At 44.9% G+C, this 19,235-nt stretch overlaps 1 long non-coding RNA gene across 1 annotated transcript; it reads right to left on the reverse strand.

Moving 5' to 3' along the window:
- Positions 1-8,463: 8,463 nt before the first annotated feature.
- LOC310831407 lies at positions 8,464-11,553 on the reverse strand. The gene is made up of 3 exons (XR_014557859.1): positions 11,456-11,553; positions 10,591-10,689; positions 8,464-8,616 (listed from the first exon to the last, which is right to left on the reverse strand). It is a non-coding gene; the product is annotated as an uncharacterized lncRNA (long non-coding RNA).
- Positions 11,554-19,235: the final 7,682 nt, after the last annotated feature.

Here is a 19,235-nt window from a genome sequence, read left to right on the forward strand (position 1 = left end):
TCCTGCCTCCTGTTCCTCTTGTCAGCTGCCAGCTGCAGCTCTCCCCCCCCCCCAAAAGAGGGGAAATGTTTGTTTTACATCTACACACTGCATGTTGACACTTCATCACGATTCCAGGGAGCGGTATGCTTAAGAGACAACATTATACATCAGACCAGCATAAAACATGGCCAATTATGCAGATGTCTCCCCACCTTTGTTTCTGAATGGGAAGGAAGATTGATTGCAGATGCATCACATACATGGAGACAGTTATGCAGAAGGCTATTTCCATTGCTAATGTACCCCCACTAGTGTTGTTTGCATTGATGGAAGTGGGGGGGGGGGGGAGGATGTTTGTATACTTTGGCCTAGAAAATTGGCCTAGAAAATTGAACGCTCTGGCAAACATGAGGGAATTAACGCATCCTGCCTGTAATCTAATTTTAATTGAAGCATTAGTTACATTTGGGCATTCTAATCCCCCATGTGTTTAGAAGCATGTGAGGGAGAGTGGAGACAAGCGTATCAGCTCCAGATTACTCTCCTCCTCACCCTCCATGAGTTGGGGGCAAGATTCTGCAGCAAAAGGCTACTCTCCAGGGGTAGCCAATGTGATGCCTTCCAGATATTTTTGGACTCCACCTCCCATGAGTCTCAGCCAGCATGGCTAGTGGTCAGGGATAAAGTGAGTTGTAGACCAACAAGATCTGGAGGGCACCAGGAACTCTAGAAAGTCAGGATTCTATATTGTGAAGAAAGACTTCATGAGAACTTCAGAAGTTATCTCTACAACTTGAAGAAGGAAATTGGAAATGGCTGTGAGTTGGAATGTCTGAGTAGGAATCCATTACTAATAATTTGGGCCTACTTAAGAACACAAGAGGGACATGCGTGGCACTGTGGTCTAAACCACAGAGCTTAGGGATTGCTGATCAGAAGGTTGGTGGTTCGAATTCCCGTGACATTCCCGTTGCTTGGTCCCTGCTTCTGCCAACCTAGCAGTTCGAAAGCACGTCAAAGTGTAAGTAGATGGTATCACTTCGGCGGGAAGGTAAATGGTGTTTCCGTGCGCTGCTCTGGTTCACCAGAAGCAGCTTAGTCATGCTGGCCACATGACCTCCCAGAAGCTGTAAGCCGGCTCCCTCGTCCACAAAGCCACTTCCGAGTTTTGCTCGAGTGGCGGTTAGGCATTGGCAGGGGTAATTGTTATGCAAATGAAGGGGGAAGGAAGCGCCATCACCTTCCCCCAATGGAAAGGGGTAGTCCGGTAGAGGACTCCGGGGGGGCGTTGCCTTGTCCGAAACCTAGGGAGGTAAGGGCCTCCGGCACGCCCCCGAACGGTGACACCCGTGGGATCCTAGTTGGCGTACTTCAACAGGACCCCCACGGCTTGTGGATAACCCTTCCTGGTCTCCATGCTGGGTAGTCAATAGGAGCCAATGCCTAGGGCCAATACCTTCCAATTCCTGTAATCAATAAAGTTGTGGCCTTTCTATGCCCATTAACCTTATATAACGTGTCCTGTGTCTTCATTTCTTGGGGGGAGGGATTTCGCCACGCAACTGGACCTAACGGTCATGTGTCCCTTTACTTTTACCTTTAAGAACACAAGAACTTTAAGTACCAAAAGAGTCCTGCTGGTTCAGCATGAGGTCCATCTAATCTAGGACTTTGTTCTCATAGCGCCCAACCAGATGCTCCTGGGAACTCACAAGCAAAGGAAAATCATATATGTCTTGGGCAATTCATTTTAGTTGGAAACCTACTAGCTGCAGCAATAAATAAATAAAAATTAGCCACTAAAGGACAAACCTTGATTTCAATGGAAGACATAGTGTTGCTGCTAACATATATCTCTGTGTCAAATATTCTTCCTCTAATTCCAGGCTAAAGGTATAGTGAAATTCACTGTGTGATGTGCTGTCTTTCTGCAGTATAGATTCCCTTCCTTTGCATCACTGGGTGCCTTTCACAGGGGAAACAAAGTAATTGAGTGAGTGATCATGCCAACAGAAGGCTGAGGGAGAATCAAGATTTGTGAAGGATTGGAGTAGCAGCCCCATGTCTCTTAAATGTCTAGTTCTGCCTGAAGACAGCTATGCCCACATTATTCCTAAGGAATGCTCAGAATGCAGAATGAGACAATGCATCACACTCAGCTGACATTGTTATCCTTTGATGAGAGTATATGTGCTCATAGACATCAAAGCTGGTCTACATCTTGAAAGATAAGGCCATCTTCTATTTCACAAACTTTACAGTAGGGCTGACATAGTTGTTTACAAAACAAAATGGAGCATGTCAAAGTAGTGGCTCTATTCGGTTGCTGTGGGCTTGCCTGGCAGTAGCCAGGGCTACTGGGAACCATAGGAAATATACAGATCCCATGACTCCTTAACCCATAATAATAATAATAATTATAATTTATTATTTGTACCCCACTCATCTAGCTGGGTTTCCCCAGCCACTCTAATCTTCCAATAAAGATTAAAAATACGGTACATTAAAATGTCACACATTAAAAACTTCCCTAAACCTCCCTAGACACTGCTGTGACTATGTACACAGTCCAATATCCTGGTGGAAAAAAATTGGGACGCAAGCCCTACCTTCCCTCATAAAATTTTCCCCCTGAAGGGGCAAATTTGTGTCTGTCCCTCTTAACACACACACTCCCTGCCCTATCTGGACCAGCACCCCAAGCCCTTTTTATCTCTTCCACTTTGCAGCCACCTTTGCAGAACTTCTTGCCCCCAGCAAAGAGTCCCCTTTGCCAGTGCTGTCCATCTGCTTGTTCACTCCCCTTTCCCAGCGGCCAAGCTCCCAATGCCCGGCTTGATACTCCCACCTTCCAGCCCTCCCAGCTGCCCTTACCTCTGGGAGACCTCCTCCCATTTCCCTCCCATCACATTCCAGCTACAGCCCCGTGGTCTGCCCACCCCATGCCCATTTTTGGGGGGGCTCTTCCCAAGCTTTCCTTTCCATGGTGGCTTCACCACCATCCTCCTCACAGCCGCTATCACCCTCTGCAATGCCCGCACCCCTGCCTGCCTGCCTGCCACCGTCACCACATACCAACTCCCCACCCACAGACCTCCACAGTACCCATAGAGGGGGAAAGGAAAATGTGGAGCTGCATGCCTGCTTTGGCACATGTTGACCAGAGGCGAGGAAGGATAATTCTTTGTTACTATTGGTCATGTCTTCTGGCTTACACGAGAGTGCAGGAACAAAAAATGGGACATTTCCAATCAGAAGCCAGGAATGGCTTTTGTAAATCCGGAATTTCCCAGTCAAAGCAGGGTGGTTGCGGGGTATGACAGCAGCATTCAGTGTGCCCTAAGCCATGTGACCTTCTAATTAATGGAGTTATATTTCTAATACGGTGGCACCATGGTTCTCAAACTTAATCCATTCCAGGACTCCCGAAACTGTTCAAAACCAAGGTGTGGCTTCCAATTGGCTGCAGGAGCTTGCTGCACTCAAACAGAAGCTGCGTTGGACATTCGGCTTCTGAAAAACGTTTGCAAACTGGAACACTTCCATGTTTGTGGCATTCAGGAGCCAATTTGTTTGACAACTAAGCCGTTCAGGAACCAAGGTACCACTGTGCTTTCTTATTGCCCTGGTCATAGTTGTACAGTTAGCATCCAGGTCCCTCCAGAAGCCTCACTGCTGTTGTATATGAATGAGTTCCATTGCATCTCAGCTTAATCACAAGGGTTCTGGGCTTAATTCTAAATGAATGAAGGGGTGGAAATCCAGGGCTATGCGCCCCTTGATTTAGGCCAACCTGGGGACCACTCTCCCCATCCCAGAGCACCCAAAACTTTGCAGAACTAAATCTTCTGCTTGTCAGTTGGTGAGTGGAAGATTCAATCCTGCTGGGGTCTGCTAACCCAGTGAGTTCCATTCATGGAGCAGGCTGGCAAAGCAGACCTCCAGCCTTTATGGCTAATGCCCACCAGTTGGCAGCCCTGGATCAGTCCAGCTCGCCTCACCCAATGTGCTGGTCCCATGGGTTACCTGAGAGGCAAGGTCCAAGTCCAGTCCATGGTCAAAGGTGCAACATGGAGGCAGTCCATAGTAGCTGAAGCTGGGTGCAGGCAGGGAGCCAGGTGAAGTCAGGAACAGACATGCAAGCAAGGAGCCAGGGCAGGGCAGGAGCTAAAGCAGGGAAGGGTTCAGGCAGGAACTAGCACCCAACAATGTTACTCCCACAACTTGGGCCTGGGGATGGCCAGCTTTTATCTGCCCCGAGGCATAGGGTGGCCCCGATCCTCTGGTGACTCACCTCTCCTAGCCTAGAGGTGAGCACTCCTCCTGCAAGAACTTAGTTCCCTGCACCTCTCTGCCCTGAGCCTCTGCAGCTCAGGAGAAGCTGGAGGGTTACCAGACCCAGAGGCAACCTCAGCTTCTCTGACGGGGCTGAGAGTGGAGCACCTGCAAGCAATGGGTCCTCCATCACCTCAGGAGCCAGAGCAGACTCAGCTGATGCCTGCACCTGAGGATCCAGAACAGATGAGGACCCTTCAGGCTCAAGCCCCAGCCCCGGCTCAGCTGGTTCTGGAGGCGGGGAATCCTGTGCAGGCTGGGATCCCTCAGGTTCAGCATCCGAGTCTGAATCCCAGGCCATCACACCCAAACTGGGCTAATTCAAGGCTCTCTCAACCTGACTTAGCCCATGCCCAGATCTCCTTGAACTTGGCCCAATGCAATTCAGGATTCCATCAAATCGCCTGCACAGCCTATCAAAACCCAGTGTCAGAACCCCACATTCTTAGGAACCCTCCCATCCCTGCTTAATACAGATCAGAGCAGCTAAGCCAGAGATGAAGAGAGGAGAAGAGTCTGCTCTTACCATATCCCTAAGCTATTTATTGGGTCAATTTTTATTTCAGTGACGCTGATTAGATGTGGCATCTGCAAAAGGGTCAAAGCAGGTTACACACTCGCATTTCTGTTGTCAGTCAGTGGCCACTGTGGATATCCACATTTTGGGATGGAGGGAGGGGAAACCCTGTCATGAGTGACTATCTGAAATGGCCCCCTTGCCGGTTATATAAACAGAAGGGATGAGGTAAGGAAAAAATATATATCACACGAGAAGAAAAATCAAACGAGCTGCTGTCAAACGATCAATGCCGAGAAAGTGCCACTTTAAAAAATGAGACACAATGGAAATATGAATAATTGAATGAAACTCCTGGCTTTTCTTTATTGCTGGAGCTGCGTTGCTTTGTCTGATGGTCCCTCGGGCCTGTGCTAGTGAAAACACTGTCACATAATGTTTCCCTGTTTCTATGAGCTGCCTACAGAAGCAAGAACATATTCATCTTTGTTGTCATAAACACAGTCTTGAAAGTACCCAAAAGTGAGCGCTTGTCTCCTTGATGCAGCTCAGTTTTGGGTAGCTGAAGGCTCGTGGGGTAATCCTGAAGAGCAGGAACAAAAGGAACAGGACATAGGATTGGAAAGGGCAAGGAGGGAGGGAAAATCATTAAAAAATATAGGGTTGTAGCCAACCTTAGCCCTATCTGCAGTGTGCCAGTGTGGTGTAGTGGTTAAGAGCAGTGGACTCGTAATCTGCTGGGTGACCTTGGGCCAGTCACACTTCTTTGAAGTCTCTCAGCCCCACTCACCTCACAGAGTGTTTGTTGTGGGGGAGGAAGGGAAAGGAGAATGTTCACTCCTCAAAGGGAGTGAAAGGCGGGATATCAAATCCAAACTCTTCTTCTTCTATACATTTGAAGCAGTACCATCCCACTCTGAACAGTCATGGCTTCCCCCAAAGAATCCTGGGAACTGTGGTTTGCTAAGGGTGCTGAGCACTGATGGGAGACTAGGGTTGCCACACGCCCAGTCTCCAGGCTGGCTTGGCCCCAGTACCGTATTTACATATAAACTAAACAAGCTATAGTTTAGGACAGGGGTCAGCAAACTTTTTCAGCAGGGGGCCGGTCCACTGTCCCTCAGACCTTGTGGGGGGCCGGACTATATTTAGAAGAAAAAAAATATGAACAAATTCCTATGCCCCACAAATAACCCAGAGATGCATTTTAAATAAAAGGACACAGTCTACTCATGTAAAAACACACTGATTCCCGGACCAACCACAGGCCGGATTTACAAGGCAATTGGGCCGGATCCAGGGCCTTAGTTTGCCTACCCATGCCCTAGAGGGAAAGTGGGGTAGACATAGAAAGGGGGAGGATTACATCCAGTTTCTACTCAATGATATGGCTGCTGTGACATTATTTATAAACACCTGTACAAGAGGATTTCTAACATATGACCTTTGCCCAGGACTAAGGAACCTGTAGCTGCCCAGCTGGTCTACATTTGGAGAAAGGGCCCTTCAACCCCCAAGAGGCTCCCTGTTTGAAACCCTGGAAAGCCACAGCAGTTGGTTAGAGCGTGGGGCTGATAATGCCAAGGTTGCAGGTTCAGTCCCCGTATGGGACAGCTGTATATTCCTGCATTGCAGGGGATTGGACTTGAGCAATCTTCACTGTTTCTCCCAACTCTACAATTCTATGATCTTTTGGTGTCTGTTAAAGACTTTCCTTTTCAAACAAGCCAGTCTATATAGACAATGCTGCGTAGGTGGTTCAGTAAGTCTGACTCAGTATAAAATATACATATTATTATTACAATTTAATATTCCACACATTTATCATATAAAAGAAAAATAGTTAAAGAATCCAAATATCCCCACCACCACCCCATGACTTCCCTCAACTTCCCCTTCCGGTTCTTTAAATAGTCACAACTTCTGCTTAATGGTTTTTTCTTACTTTGTTAATATTTAGTTAAAAACTCTTATATTCTTATCATTATTTTTTAACCAAATTTTCTTTCCAGTTATGTCTTACAGTTAATTAATATCCAGATTGTTATTTCTTAACCTTTACATTTGTTTTCTTAGTTGCAAGTGTTTCCTCAAACCCTACTAATGAGTCCAATTCTTTACAATGTTTCTGTAAACACAGCATAAACGGTTCCCAATCTTCTTCTTTTTAAACAGTATAAGGCAGTTTTGTGTCTCTCTTATATTGGTTTGTGTCCTTTGACTATTATTATTATTTTTACAAAAAATGCTTTAAAGAAACCACATCTTGTTACAAATATGCTGAAAAATTGCCTCCTTTCATAAACCACACAAAGATTATTGAAGAGAAAGAGGGGAAATATTGTATTAAAGATTTGCAAGAATCCAGGATACAACTTAATGTTTCCACCAACCTCTTCTCTCGGCAACTGTACCTCTCGCTGCTTGGTCTAACAAATGAAATACTGGAAAGGATCATTTATATCAATGAATGAATTTTGGAAAACATATCTATATTTCAAAGATGCAGCCCTGCTTGAAGCTGCATGAATCAAGAATATGGGACAATTATCCAATATGGCGTTTTCACTAACTACGATCCATCTGCCTTTATAATAATCACTTCCACTTGACATATAGTTTTATGGAGTTTGTTTTTGTTGTTTTTCGGGATAGGCAATCTTAGAAGGGATCTTAGTAAGCAATCTTAGAAGGGAGCTTCCAAGTGTGTTTGGCTAAACAGGCTCAGAAGCCTTAAGAAAAGTATTTGTCTTAACAGAATTTGCATACTTCTTCACTGTAAGAACCTCTAAGTGGTTTACATAAAATGCACACGAAAAATGAAACCTATAGGTTAGAAGCAAGGTGACCTAAAATAAATATAAATAAAATCAGAAAGTAAAAATAAACAGTATTTATTTTTAAATGCATATCAAAATGTGTGTTGGTTATACATGTCTGGGGAGGCTTGCCACAAGAAGAAAATGGTTATCAGGCACCCAAAAGGCATCTGTCTAAATTTCAGAGTTTAAGCACTTCTATGCTGAAAGATCAAGTTCTTACAAATGGACATTATGCAGCACTTGGAAATATGTCAACAAAAGAAGAGCATTTCTGGAGCAGGTCCGAGGTTGCTTCCCCTGCTCCCCATGCCATATAAAATCTGTCCCCACTGCTATTTAACATCTATATGAAGCCATTGGGAGCAGCCATGGGGAGTTCTGGAGCACAGAGCCAACACTACACTGATGACACACAGCTCTGCTTCTCCAAAACATCAGGAGAGTCTGTGCAAGCCCTGTTAGTGGCAATAAAAAAATAGGTATGTAGAAAGGAGATTTCCAGGATGCTAAGATCCAAGTTTGGGGCAAGTACTCTGGTGAGAGAACCCTAGCAGAGGTTGAAAACCACCAAATATGCAGCAAAGCAAAGCATGGAGATATAGCCCATTGGATCATAATATTTGCCCTTCTGTGTTCCTTCCAAAGTTCCCTTCTTCAGGTCAGCTTATTCTTTGGCAATAATCCTTTCATGAATCTATTAGCTTAAGCATGTTGGTTATATGAGGAGGGTTATCACACAAGTCTTGGATCAATGTCTTAATGCAGTAAAGGACTGAATGAGGTCCAAGAAACTGAATTTGGATTCTGGGAAGATGAAGGCTTTGTGGGTAGGTGGCTTCCATCTCTAGAAGATAGGCCAGCTCTCTGTTCTGAGTGGGGTTGCACTCCCTCTTGAGGAACAGGTATATAGCTTTGGTGTACTCCTGGGTACATCTTTGTCATTAGAGGCCCACATGACATCTGTGACAAAAAAAATATATCCTTTAATCAGCCTTTCTGTAGTACAGTGGTACCTTGGTTCTCAGACGACTTGGTACTCAAACAACTTGGAACCCAAACACTCCAAACCCGGAAGTAAGTGTTCTGGTTTGCAAACTTTTTTCGGAAGCCAAACACGCTCCGTTTTGAGTGTTATGCTTCCGATTTGAGTGCCACACTTCCGTTTTGAGGGTTACACTGAGGACTGTCTGGTTTTGCTTTTTATTTTGCGTTTTTGCTTTTGCAGCTCTTTTTGTTGTTGTTTTTGTGTTTTTGTGTGAACCCACTTCAGCTACTGATGGATTGATTGTGTGACTGCAGTACATTGTTTATTACTTTCATTTTATGGACCAACGGTCATGTTAGAGCAGAGGCTTGACAACCATATGTCAGGAGTGCTCTGATGGTGTTTCCTGCTTGGCAGGGGGTTGAACTCGATGGCCCTTGTGGTCTCTTCCAACTCTATGATTCTATGATTCTAGATAGTAAAATTCATGTTAAATTGCTGTTTCAGGCGTTGTTTTTAAAGGTTTGGATCGGATTAATCCATTTTGCCTTCAGAATTTTCTTGAGTAGGCCGTCCTTATATTGATCTGTGTTTTTTAATGTTATTTTATATTGCTGAGCACCACTCTGATACAGTCATACCTCAGGTTGAATGTGCTTCAGGTTGAGCACTTTTGGCCCCTCGGAGGCACCTGGTTGGGTGCCTGTCGATGGACGTGGGCGCCAGCCAGGTGAGTGGGGGAGGCAGGGGGCTAACGCCCCCTGCTAGGGGCGGAGCTCAGGCTCCCACCCACAACCACTCCCCTCTCTTCCAGGGAGGAGAGTCTTTGCGCTCCGCGGCAATGCAGAAGTAACGGAGCACGTTACTTCCAGGTTTCGCCGCTTGCACATGCGCAGACGCTCAAAATGATGTCACACGCATGCGCGGAAGTGGCAAAACACAACCCGCGCACTCGCAGACGCTCCGTCATGTCTTATGTTCTGTTTTGGATGTGAACGGGGCTCCGGAACGGATCCCGGTCGCATCCCGAGGCACCACTGTATTTTATGAGAATGCAATAACATAAGAAGAGTGCAATGACCCATCTAGTCCAGCATTGTGTTCTCACAGAGGCCAACCAGATGCCCGTGGGAAGCCTTAAAGCAGGACCCAGGCACAGCTGCCCTCTGCCCTCCTGTAGTTTCCCGCAAATGGTGTTCACAAGCATACTGCTGCTGACTCGACAGGGCAGGGGCCGAGTATGTACATACTTTTATTAACAAAATTAAATATATCAATCCGTGGTGTCTTATGTTGGCTCTGAGTTAGAGATTTATAACAAAGAATTACGAGGGTGACAAAAAGGGGGGGAAACACCCAACCTCACAGATTTGAAAATTTGACTCTGAATCACTTTCCCCCCTTTTTAACAGCTGAAACCGCAAGCAAACCATTTTGCAAATGAGCCTCTGACTGATAATTATTCACAGAAATTAAGGGGTCAAGTAATTGTTAATAATGAATGGATCCCAGAAAGTCACCATCTGTTTGCAAACAATCCATGGACAGATAAAAGGGAGCAAAACTCATTGAATAAATTATAATTCACACCAGATTATTTCCCTGCTCGGTTAATTAGCTCCCTGTTATTAAGAGATACTTTTTCTTTCTTTCTCTCCCCCTCGCCCCTTCCACTTGCAAATCCCTTGACATTTCTGGCTTGCCCAATTAACAGTTACTACCCCCATGACTAGACAGGGAAGAATGGTAAAATAACCTTTTCCATAAGGGCTGAGCATCTTTGCTTATCAACAGGTCCTGCACAATACCGGCCAAATTTACTTCTTTATCTGGATACACCAGTTCCCAATTCCAAGCTCATGGTCCATTAGAACTGATGACAGACAAAGCTGAAGCTGCCCAGTATGAATTAGCCCTCTGCCATAAATCGCTCTGATCTGTATACTTACAGGCATATAATACTGGGTGGCGGGTGGAAGAGCTGGGGAGATTTATTTCCAACTGGACTCCATGCAAAGGAGCTATTTCCATTTGCCTGACCATAAATCCTATCAAAAGGGATGGAAGGATAGGCAGCAAAATTATTCTGGTTCAGTGTGATTTTCATGGTACAATACACCATTCATTGCCTTCTGTTTATCTGTCTAGGTGCAGGATCTAGACAACACTTGCTGTGATGATAGAGATCAGTGGTAACCAATGTGGCGCCCTTCAAATGCTGCCAGAGTATAGCTCCCATCCCCACCCCACCCCCGGCCATCAGGGATAGGCAAATCACTCAATTCCAGTTTCTCCATATTTCTCGTTTTCCCAATCTCAAATTCTATTCTCCACATAGCCATAGCAGTTTGAGATTTATTTTTGTTTTTTAAGTGCTCATGAAAACAAATCAGAATTTTAGTGCAAATTTCTCCCAACATACATGTGGTTGTATTAAATGTTTCCTAATATGAGCATTTTTGCCACTTGGCAAGATTCTTTCTTGGCCTTGTTAGCCAGGCTATAGCAAAGAAGGCTGTCCAACAGAAACCAAAGGAACTGGGGATGATGCTGGCAAGAGATTACTAGTTGACATCCAGGTCAGAACCTTAAGCTAAGGAAGGATGGAGAACCTACAGGTGTTACTCCCATCATCCCTGACCATTTGCCTTACTGGCTGGGCCTGGTGAGAGTTGGAATCCAACAACATCTGGAGGGCCACTGGTCCCCCAGCCCTGATGTGTAGCCTGAAATGTATCACAAGGAATAAGTTCTCCTCTCCTGTCCACTACCAGGTCCTGCCATGTGGGTTGTTTGGCTTGAAGCTGGACACACCTGGCTCTGCCCTTGTTCTTCCATTCACTAACCCTATCCAGACCAGTCCTAAAGAGATGCCCCTTCCACAGCAGGCAAAGCTGGCCCAATACATTTTGCTGCCTTCCCATGAGATGTACAAAAGCCAAATGGGCTGGCAACTGAATACAGCTTCCACAATGGTGACAATGTCATCCATAGTAACTAACAGCAGCACGTCAGTTGAGCTGGTTATTCCAGCATTCACCAACTGAGGTGGCTGCCCTACTCTGCCTAATGGCAGAACCGGCCCTAACAGTAGGATCCTTGACCTTTTCAGTCTGTTTCCTTAAAAATTATCCGTGCAGGAATGTGTTGCTGGGCACATATGTGGTTTTCTTGGTCTGTTGGCTATTGCAGTTCTGCTGTCCCTTTCAAGAAGGTTCAGAAATCTACCTAATCTCTACATTGGAAAACACATTTCTTTCTTGTTTCTGTCCATCCGCTCCAACTGTTTTAAAGTTACAGCTCTTGGAAAATTGTAAACCACAATCAATATTAATAACAGTTCATCTTATCAAAAATGACAGCCCCAGGACTCGACGCCAAAAGAAAGGAAGGAAGAAAAAAAGAACAAGAGCACTGTTCAACAGCTAACTTTATAATTTAGGAATGTGACAAAATGGAAGGGAAACTTTGGGGGCAAGGAAGGAGGGGGGCAGGCTGAGACTCTGCTTTGTCCTTGAAGACAAAGCAAATGCAATTTTCATGCTGATTTCTTAGTGTGTGCATTTTCAGAATGCCTTTGAGTCAAAGAAGGCTGAGCCGTTGCTTACCAGAGGCAGAAGCTGAAATCATCTTCCCAGATTAACATGATGTTCTCCCACAGCCCTAGTCAACATACATCCAGAGAATGAACTAGCTCAGAAAAGTTCAGGGGAAGTTTCAAGGCCATGGCGCCTACACTCAAGTAGGAGGGGAGGGGACATGAAAACATCGTCCAAAAAAAGCGGAAGAGAGGAGAAAAGGAGGAAAGGGTAAAAAGTTGCCAGTCCTGGCCAGTGTAGATGTGGCAAGGCTTAAGAAGTCGTGGTGTCCCATACACACACACACACACACAGTCATACCTTGGTTCTCAGACACCTTGGTACTCAAACAACTTGGAACCCAAACACTGCAAACCCAGAAGTGTTCCGGTTTGTGAACATTTTTTTGGTAGCTAAACATGCTCCATTTTGAGTGTTACACTTTCATTTTGAGTGCCACACTACCATTTTGAGTGTTACGCTGAGGTCTGTCTGTTTTTGCTATTTATTTTGCGTTTTTGTTTTTGCGGCTCTTTTTGTTTTGTTTTTGTGACTGTGTGGAACCCAGTTCAGATGCTGATGGATTGATTGTGTAACTGCAGTACATTGTTTATTACTTTCATCTTATGGATCGACGGTCCTGTTGGATAGTAAAATTCACGTTAAATTGCTGTTTTAGGGGTTGTTTTTAAAAGTCTGGAACGGACTAATTCATTTTGCATTGCTTTCTATGGGAAAGCGTGCCTTGGTTTTGGAACACTTTTGTTTTGGAACAGACTTCTGGAACAGATTAAGTTTGAGAACCAAGGTACCACTGTATATCAACCACTTGAGACAAAATGGAAAATGCTGCCCACCAGGGGGAGTAAAAGGAGGCAGGTGAGGAGCAGGCAACTGCAGCCATGGCAATAGGCTGCGGCCATAAGCAGCTCACTCCTCGGAGGCCAGATCTGCCCCCTTAAGCAACTGCCTCTGTCTCCCCACTGCTGGCCAGGCTACATGCTGACAGACAATGATACCCTGTGTGCAGCTGTACCTGGAACTAAATTTTTATGAGTTAGGGCACAGATTCAACTCCTGCAGCCTGAAAATGAGGTCAAGATGTTTGAAGGGGCCAGCTAAACACACACCCTCATGACCTTTGATATTCCTTGCTTAGAAGAGCCAGCCAAAGGGATGGGCTGGAGTCTGTCTGAGGAGTGGTAAATGACTCGTGGCAGGAGAGGGAGATGCCACCTGCCTTTGCCAGTCATCAGGGAAGCAGAGACATCATAGAATCGTACCTTGGAGTCCAATAGCATCTGCCACAGGTTCTCTATCCAGGGATGGATGACCTTTTAATTTCCAGTCCAAGGGCTGCACTCTCTTTGTGGTCACATCAAAGGGTCACATGCCAATGATGGACAAGATCAGCGGCAAAAGTAGGCAGAGCAACAGGTGTAAATTTCGTCTTCGTGCAGTTGGCTAGTTTCTGTCCTCCATCACTGTCAGAGTTGAAGGACATGTTCAAGCCTAATAAAAACACTCAAGAAGGTGGCCAAGCAGAGACATTGAGGGGTATCACCTGGAGAGGTGAGGCACCTTGGGGAGAGTCCCAAGAGCCAGACAGTGAAGGGCCTCATTTGGCCCCCCAGGTCTGACTCCCCATAGCTGACACTCACCGCCAGTAAACATAGACAACAGTTTTATTCTATAACTTGGAAAAGTACTGGGCCTACATTGTGGTCAAAATACAACACTGCAGCTTTTCAAGTCGAATTTCAAGGGAGGCGAGAGTGGGTGGAATTCTGTAGCTTCAGACGCTAGAAAGGATTTTTTTTCTCTCCATAAGTGTAATTTGAAGGGAGAAAGGGAGCCAGAAAACCAGATATTGTTTAAAGGAAAAAGAGGGGGAAAGGATTGTTTCAGAGATTCACCTGTCATGTCTGCTATTGATTTTCATAAACAGCTTGCTTACCAGCCCGTTCTTTTCTGATCATGTTCCTCAGCTCACACAGGGGGATCATGACAGGTTCCCAAATTAATTTTTTGCCCAGGAGAAAACCCCACACAGGCGAAGCTGGCGAGGAAGGCCCAGCTCTTCCGAGGCAATGCTACCCAGGTGCTGTTATCTTATTGTACTTGACGGGTGAGAAGAGAAGAAGCTGGCATTGTTAAAAACCTGACATGACTATGAATGTGGAGGAACTCTCATTTCCTTACAATTACTTACTGCTAAAACACACAGAGAGAGATGCATACAAAGGGAAGAAGGGCCTCACCTGACAATTAATGGGCATGCAGTCATTGTAGCATAGACTGAGTGGGGACTTTGAGGAAGCCTGCAGCACATTGCTGTATTTTCTTGCAAAGTGACACATGTTTTCACCTTCCAGCTGCAGTACTGAAAATGGGTGTGGGCCCCTCGAGATGGGTGGGTTTGGAAGTGTGTATTCTAACATGTCAACGACACAATAACAGCACATTAGTGATGGGTTTATATTACTAGTAGTGGTGCTGGTGCTGGTTGTATCACTATCATTTTCAGTTGCGAATTGCTTCCCATGAGGCATCCCAAAGCAATTTACAAGATAATAAGGCACATAAACAGTTGCATTTATTAAAAAAAAAACAAAAAAAGTTGAAACAAATGGATAGATACAAAAATAACTTTTAAGAACAATTATAGTGTAAGAAGAGTTTAAAAGCACATACATAAACTAATTGCAAATTCAAGGCTGATACCAGCTGGGATAAAGATTTGCATACAAGAACACCCACATACCATTCCACTTCCATCATTTTAGTATGTGTCCCCAACGTCACATACCCTCTAAGGTTTCTCCGATTAAAATAGGGACTTCCTATTCAATAATAATAATAATAATAATAATAATAATAATAATAATAATTTATTTATACCCCACCCATCTGACTGCATTGCTGCAGCCACTCTGGGACTTCCAACACATACAAAAACATAAAAAAGCATTAAACATTTTAAAACTTCCCAATACAAGGCTGCCTTCAGGTGTCTTCTAATGGTTGTACAGTTACTTATCTCCTTGGCTTGGGGGTTGCATAACTCCATACCCTCCAAATTTTCACCTATGAAAATAAGGGTGTCTTACGGATAAGCAGGACATTCCAGGATCAAAAGAGAGACTGGGATGGCTTCTGTAAATCCAGGACTGTCTCTGGGAAATATGGACACTTTAAGGGTCTGATGTTACTGATTGGATGGGTACTTGCAGGGCCGGCCCACCCATGAGGCAAGATGGGGTGTCTGCCTCAGACAGCAGGATCCACAGGGACAACAGATCCCAATGTAGCCCTTTATTCCCCTCTGGTTCCTGATGTAGATCTTCATGTACCCCTTCTTCCATGGTGCGGAGCCATTTTGTGGTTTGCCTTAGTTTCCAAAAGGTCTTGGGACAGCCCTGGGTATCTCTGTGCTATCGTGCAACAGGAGCAGGAGAAAAAGAACCACAGAACATAGTTAGCCTTGGTGAAGACTTGACGTTTTCATCCCCAAAAGTTTTTGAGTTTCTGCTGAAATAAGGCTGCATTTTAATGTTGTATTTTAATCTTGTTTTTTAAGTTGTATTTCAATCAATTGTTTTATATCTGGTGTTAGCCGCCCTGAGCCCGGTCTTGGCTGGGGAGGGTGGGGTATAAATAATTTATTATTATTATTATTATTATTATTATTATTATTATTATTATTATTATAACATTCGTGGTATAAAAAGTTACAGGGTTTCAGCAGTGGCATGCGCTGATGGAGAAGGAGTGAGTGAGATGTGGTCAATCCTACTCCTATGTATTGAAATTTATTTGAAATTTATTAACATGACTAATTTAGGGTCACATTCCCTTAAAACACCTTAATGCCACATTAAACAGTCATGGCTTCCCCAAAAGAATTATGTGAACTGTAGTTTGTTAAAGGTGCTGAGAATTGTTCAGAGGTGCCTATTCCCCGACCGGAACTACAATTCCCAGAGTAATTTAACAATCAATCCCTCTTCACAGGGAACTCTGCGTATGTTTGTTTCAGCCCTGAGTGAGAGTCAAGAGGCTGAGTAGGGAAGGAGAAAGAACTGACAGTGGTTTAAGTGGATGAATATGTTTGTATTATTGCAATGTTTTTTAAATGTTTATTTTTGTAAAATTAGTTTTGGTTGTTTGTTGCTGTTTTTGTATTCTGTGCACCAGGGATGTCCAACAGGTCGATCGCAATCTACTGGTAGATCCCCGGGAGGTTTTGGTAGATCATGGTCGGTCGATGGGTCCCTTTCCTTAGTGTTGGTAAAATAGAATCTGGCCCTGAACTCCTTGCTCTGCCTTCTGCACGATCTGCAGAATGGAAAACGGAGTTTACTCAGTGAGGCAGTTTGTTTCCCCAGCAATCTGTTGGTAAGTGGCTGTTCCCCTTTGTCCCTTGATCTTAGGCTTGAATTCTAAAAAAAATCAGGGCTTTCCTCCTCCCTAAAAATAACTCAACAACTTTGACCTGAAGCCCCGAAAAGGGGGTAGATCACTGCCAGTTTTTAATTCTGTGAGTAGATCACAGTCTCTTGGGAGTTGGCCACCCCTGCTGTACATGATAGATAGATAGATGATAGATAAAAAGGTAAAGGGACCACTGACCATTAGGTTGTGGATGACTCTGGGGTTGCAGCGCTCATCTCGCCAAGGGAGCTGACGTACAGCTTCTGGGTCATGTGGCCAGCATGACTAAGCCGCTTCTGGCGAACCAGAGCAGCACACGGAAACGCCGTTTACCTTCCCGCCGGAGCGGTACCTATTTATCTACTTGCACTTTGACGTGCTTTCGAACTGCTAGGTTGGCAGGAGCAGGGACCGAGCAACGGGAGCTCACCCCGTCACGGGGATTCGAACCGCCGACCTTCTGATCGGCAAGTCCTAGGCTCTGTGGTTTAACCCACAGCACCACCTGTGTCCCTTTGATAGATAGATAGATAAAATAAAAGAATCCAACTCCATTTACCTGGGAGTGAACCCCACTGTATTCAAGAGGACTTACTGTTTGAGTAGCTGTCGGTGACTATTAGCCACAATGACTGTGCTCTACCTCCATGGCTTGAGACAGTAATGCTTTTGAATACCAGCTGCTGGAAACCATGGAAGAGGAAAATGCTCTTGTCCTACTTGCGGCCTTCTCAATGGGGCATCCAATTGGCCAGTGTGGGGAAAGGATGCTAGGCTAGATGAGCCATTGGCCTGATCCAGCAGGTTCTTCTTATGTTCTTATAATGAACATATAGATGATGGGGTTCTATTTATGCATGTGTGCATGTGTGTGCATGTGTGTGTGTGTGTGTGTGTGTGTGCATGTATGAGAGAGAGAGAGAGAGAGAGAGAGAGAGAGAGAGAATAGGAGAGATTGCTATACTGTTGAGCTCAGTTATAAAGGATTGGGTGTCAGTCTCCAAACAAATCTGCCATCACGTTTTCCGCAGCAGGGACTTTATGTCTGTGCACTATGCTCAGCACCGCATCTCCATAGCAAGCCCCAAACCCCATACAAACAGCACATCAAAGACATCTGGGAAGCGGAACGTAATTTGCACTGCTTCAACTCCTCACCGATAAGTCTCCAGCAATTATTCTTGCAGAGAGGAGAATGCAAGTTTCGGTGTAATTAGGCCAAGCTGATGTGCTTAAGAACCAAGGTGGAGAGAGAAAATGGAATAAAGGGACCCTGCTGACCCTTGGCTATTTCTTTAAAATACACACTCAGAGACCACATTCAGTGAGTTCTCTTCAGACCTTGAAGCATTTAAAATAATGCAGTTTCATCTCACACCACAGGTTTTTCTTTTCTATTTTGACTTCCAGCAAAAGATTCTGGACATGACGAACATCATAGGAGAGAGACTGTGGGGTGGAGGGGATGCCAGGAGGATTTTACCTTCTCAGAAAAACAGCGGTGCTATTGTCTAATAAACAGTGAATCCATAACCAGAGTAATTTCTCTGCCAGGAACAAAGTGGGGATTCCTGCAGAAAGTTGACTTGCCATCAATTCTGGAGGGTTTTTTGTTCGTTAATTCTTTAAAGTGAGAGTTGAAACAAGCTGATTGGTTCTAAGTTTGAATCTTGAAAACGTAACCAATTATTGAGTTCCATTTGGGGGTTTCGACAAACCACAAAGCTTGTAGCTAGTGCTAGTCTTATTAAGAGTAGACCAATGGAAAATAATGACCCATTGGAAATATTGTTGTTGTAGTTGTTTAGTTGTTTAGTCGTGTCCAACTCTTCGTGACCCCATGGACCAGAGTACGCCAGGCACTCCTGTCTTCCACTGTCTCCAGCAGTTTGGTCAAACTCATGCTTGTAGCTTCGAGAACACCGTCCAACCATCTCATCCTCTGTCGTCCCCTTCTCCTTGTGCCCTCCATCTTTCCCAACATCAGGGTCTTTTCCAGGGAGTCTTCTCTTCTCAGGAGGTGGCCAAAGTATTGGAGCCTCAGCTTCAGGATCTGTCCTTCCAGTGAGCACTCAGGGCTGATTTCCTTCAGAATGGAGAGGTTTGATCTTCTTGCAGTCCATGGGACTCTCAAGAGTCTCCTTTAGCACCATAATTCAAAAGCATCAATTCTTCGGCGATCAGCCTTCTTTATGGTCCAGCTCTCACTTCCACACATCACTACTGGGAGAAGCATAGCTTTAACTATACGGACCTTTGTTGGCAAGGTGATGTCTCTGCTTTTTAAGATGCTGTCTAGGTTTGTCATTGCCTGGAAATATTGGCTCATGCCAATAGCTGAACTAGTCCAGCATCCTGTTCTCGCAATGGCCAACTACATGCCTGTTCAAAACCCGCAAGCAAGACGCCAGCACTAGAGTACACTCAACTCTTGCAGTTTCCAGCAACTGGTATTCAACCCCTCTTCCCAGGTAACTCTGGGAACTGTGGTTTTGTGAGGAGAATAGGGGTCTCAACACCCTTAACAAATTACCCTTCCTGTGATTATTCGGGGGGAACCACAACTGTGTTGAGTGGTATGA

Source organism: Podarcis gaigeae (genome assembly GCF_964106915.1).
Source record: "Podarcis gaigeae genome assembly, chromosome: 14".
In the NCBI taxonomy this organism is placed as follows: Eukaryota; Metazoa; Chordata; class Lepidosauria; order Squamata; family Lacertidae; genus Podarcis; species Podarcis gaigeae.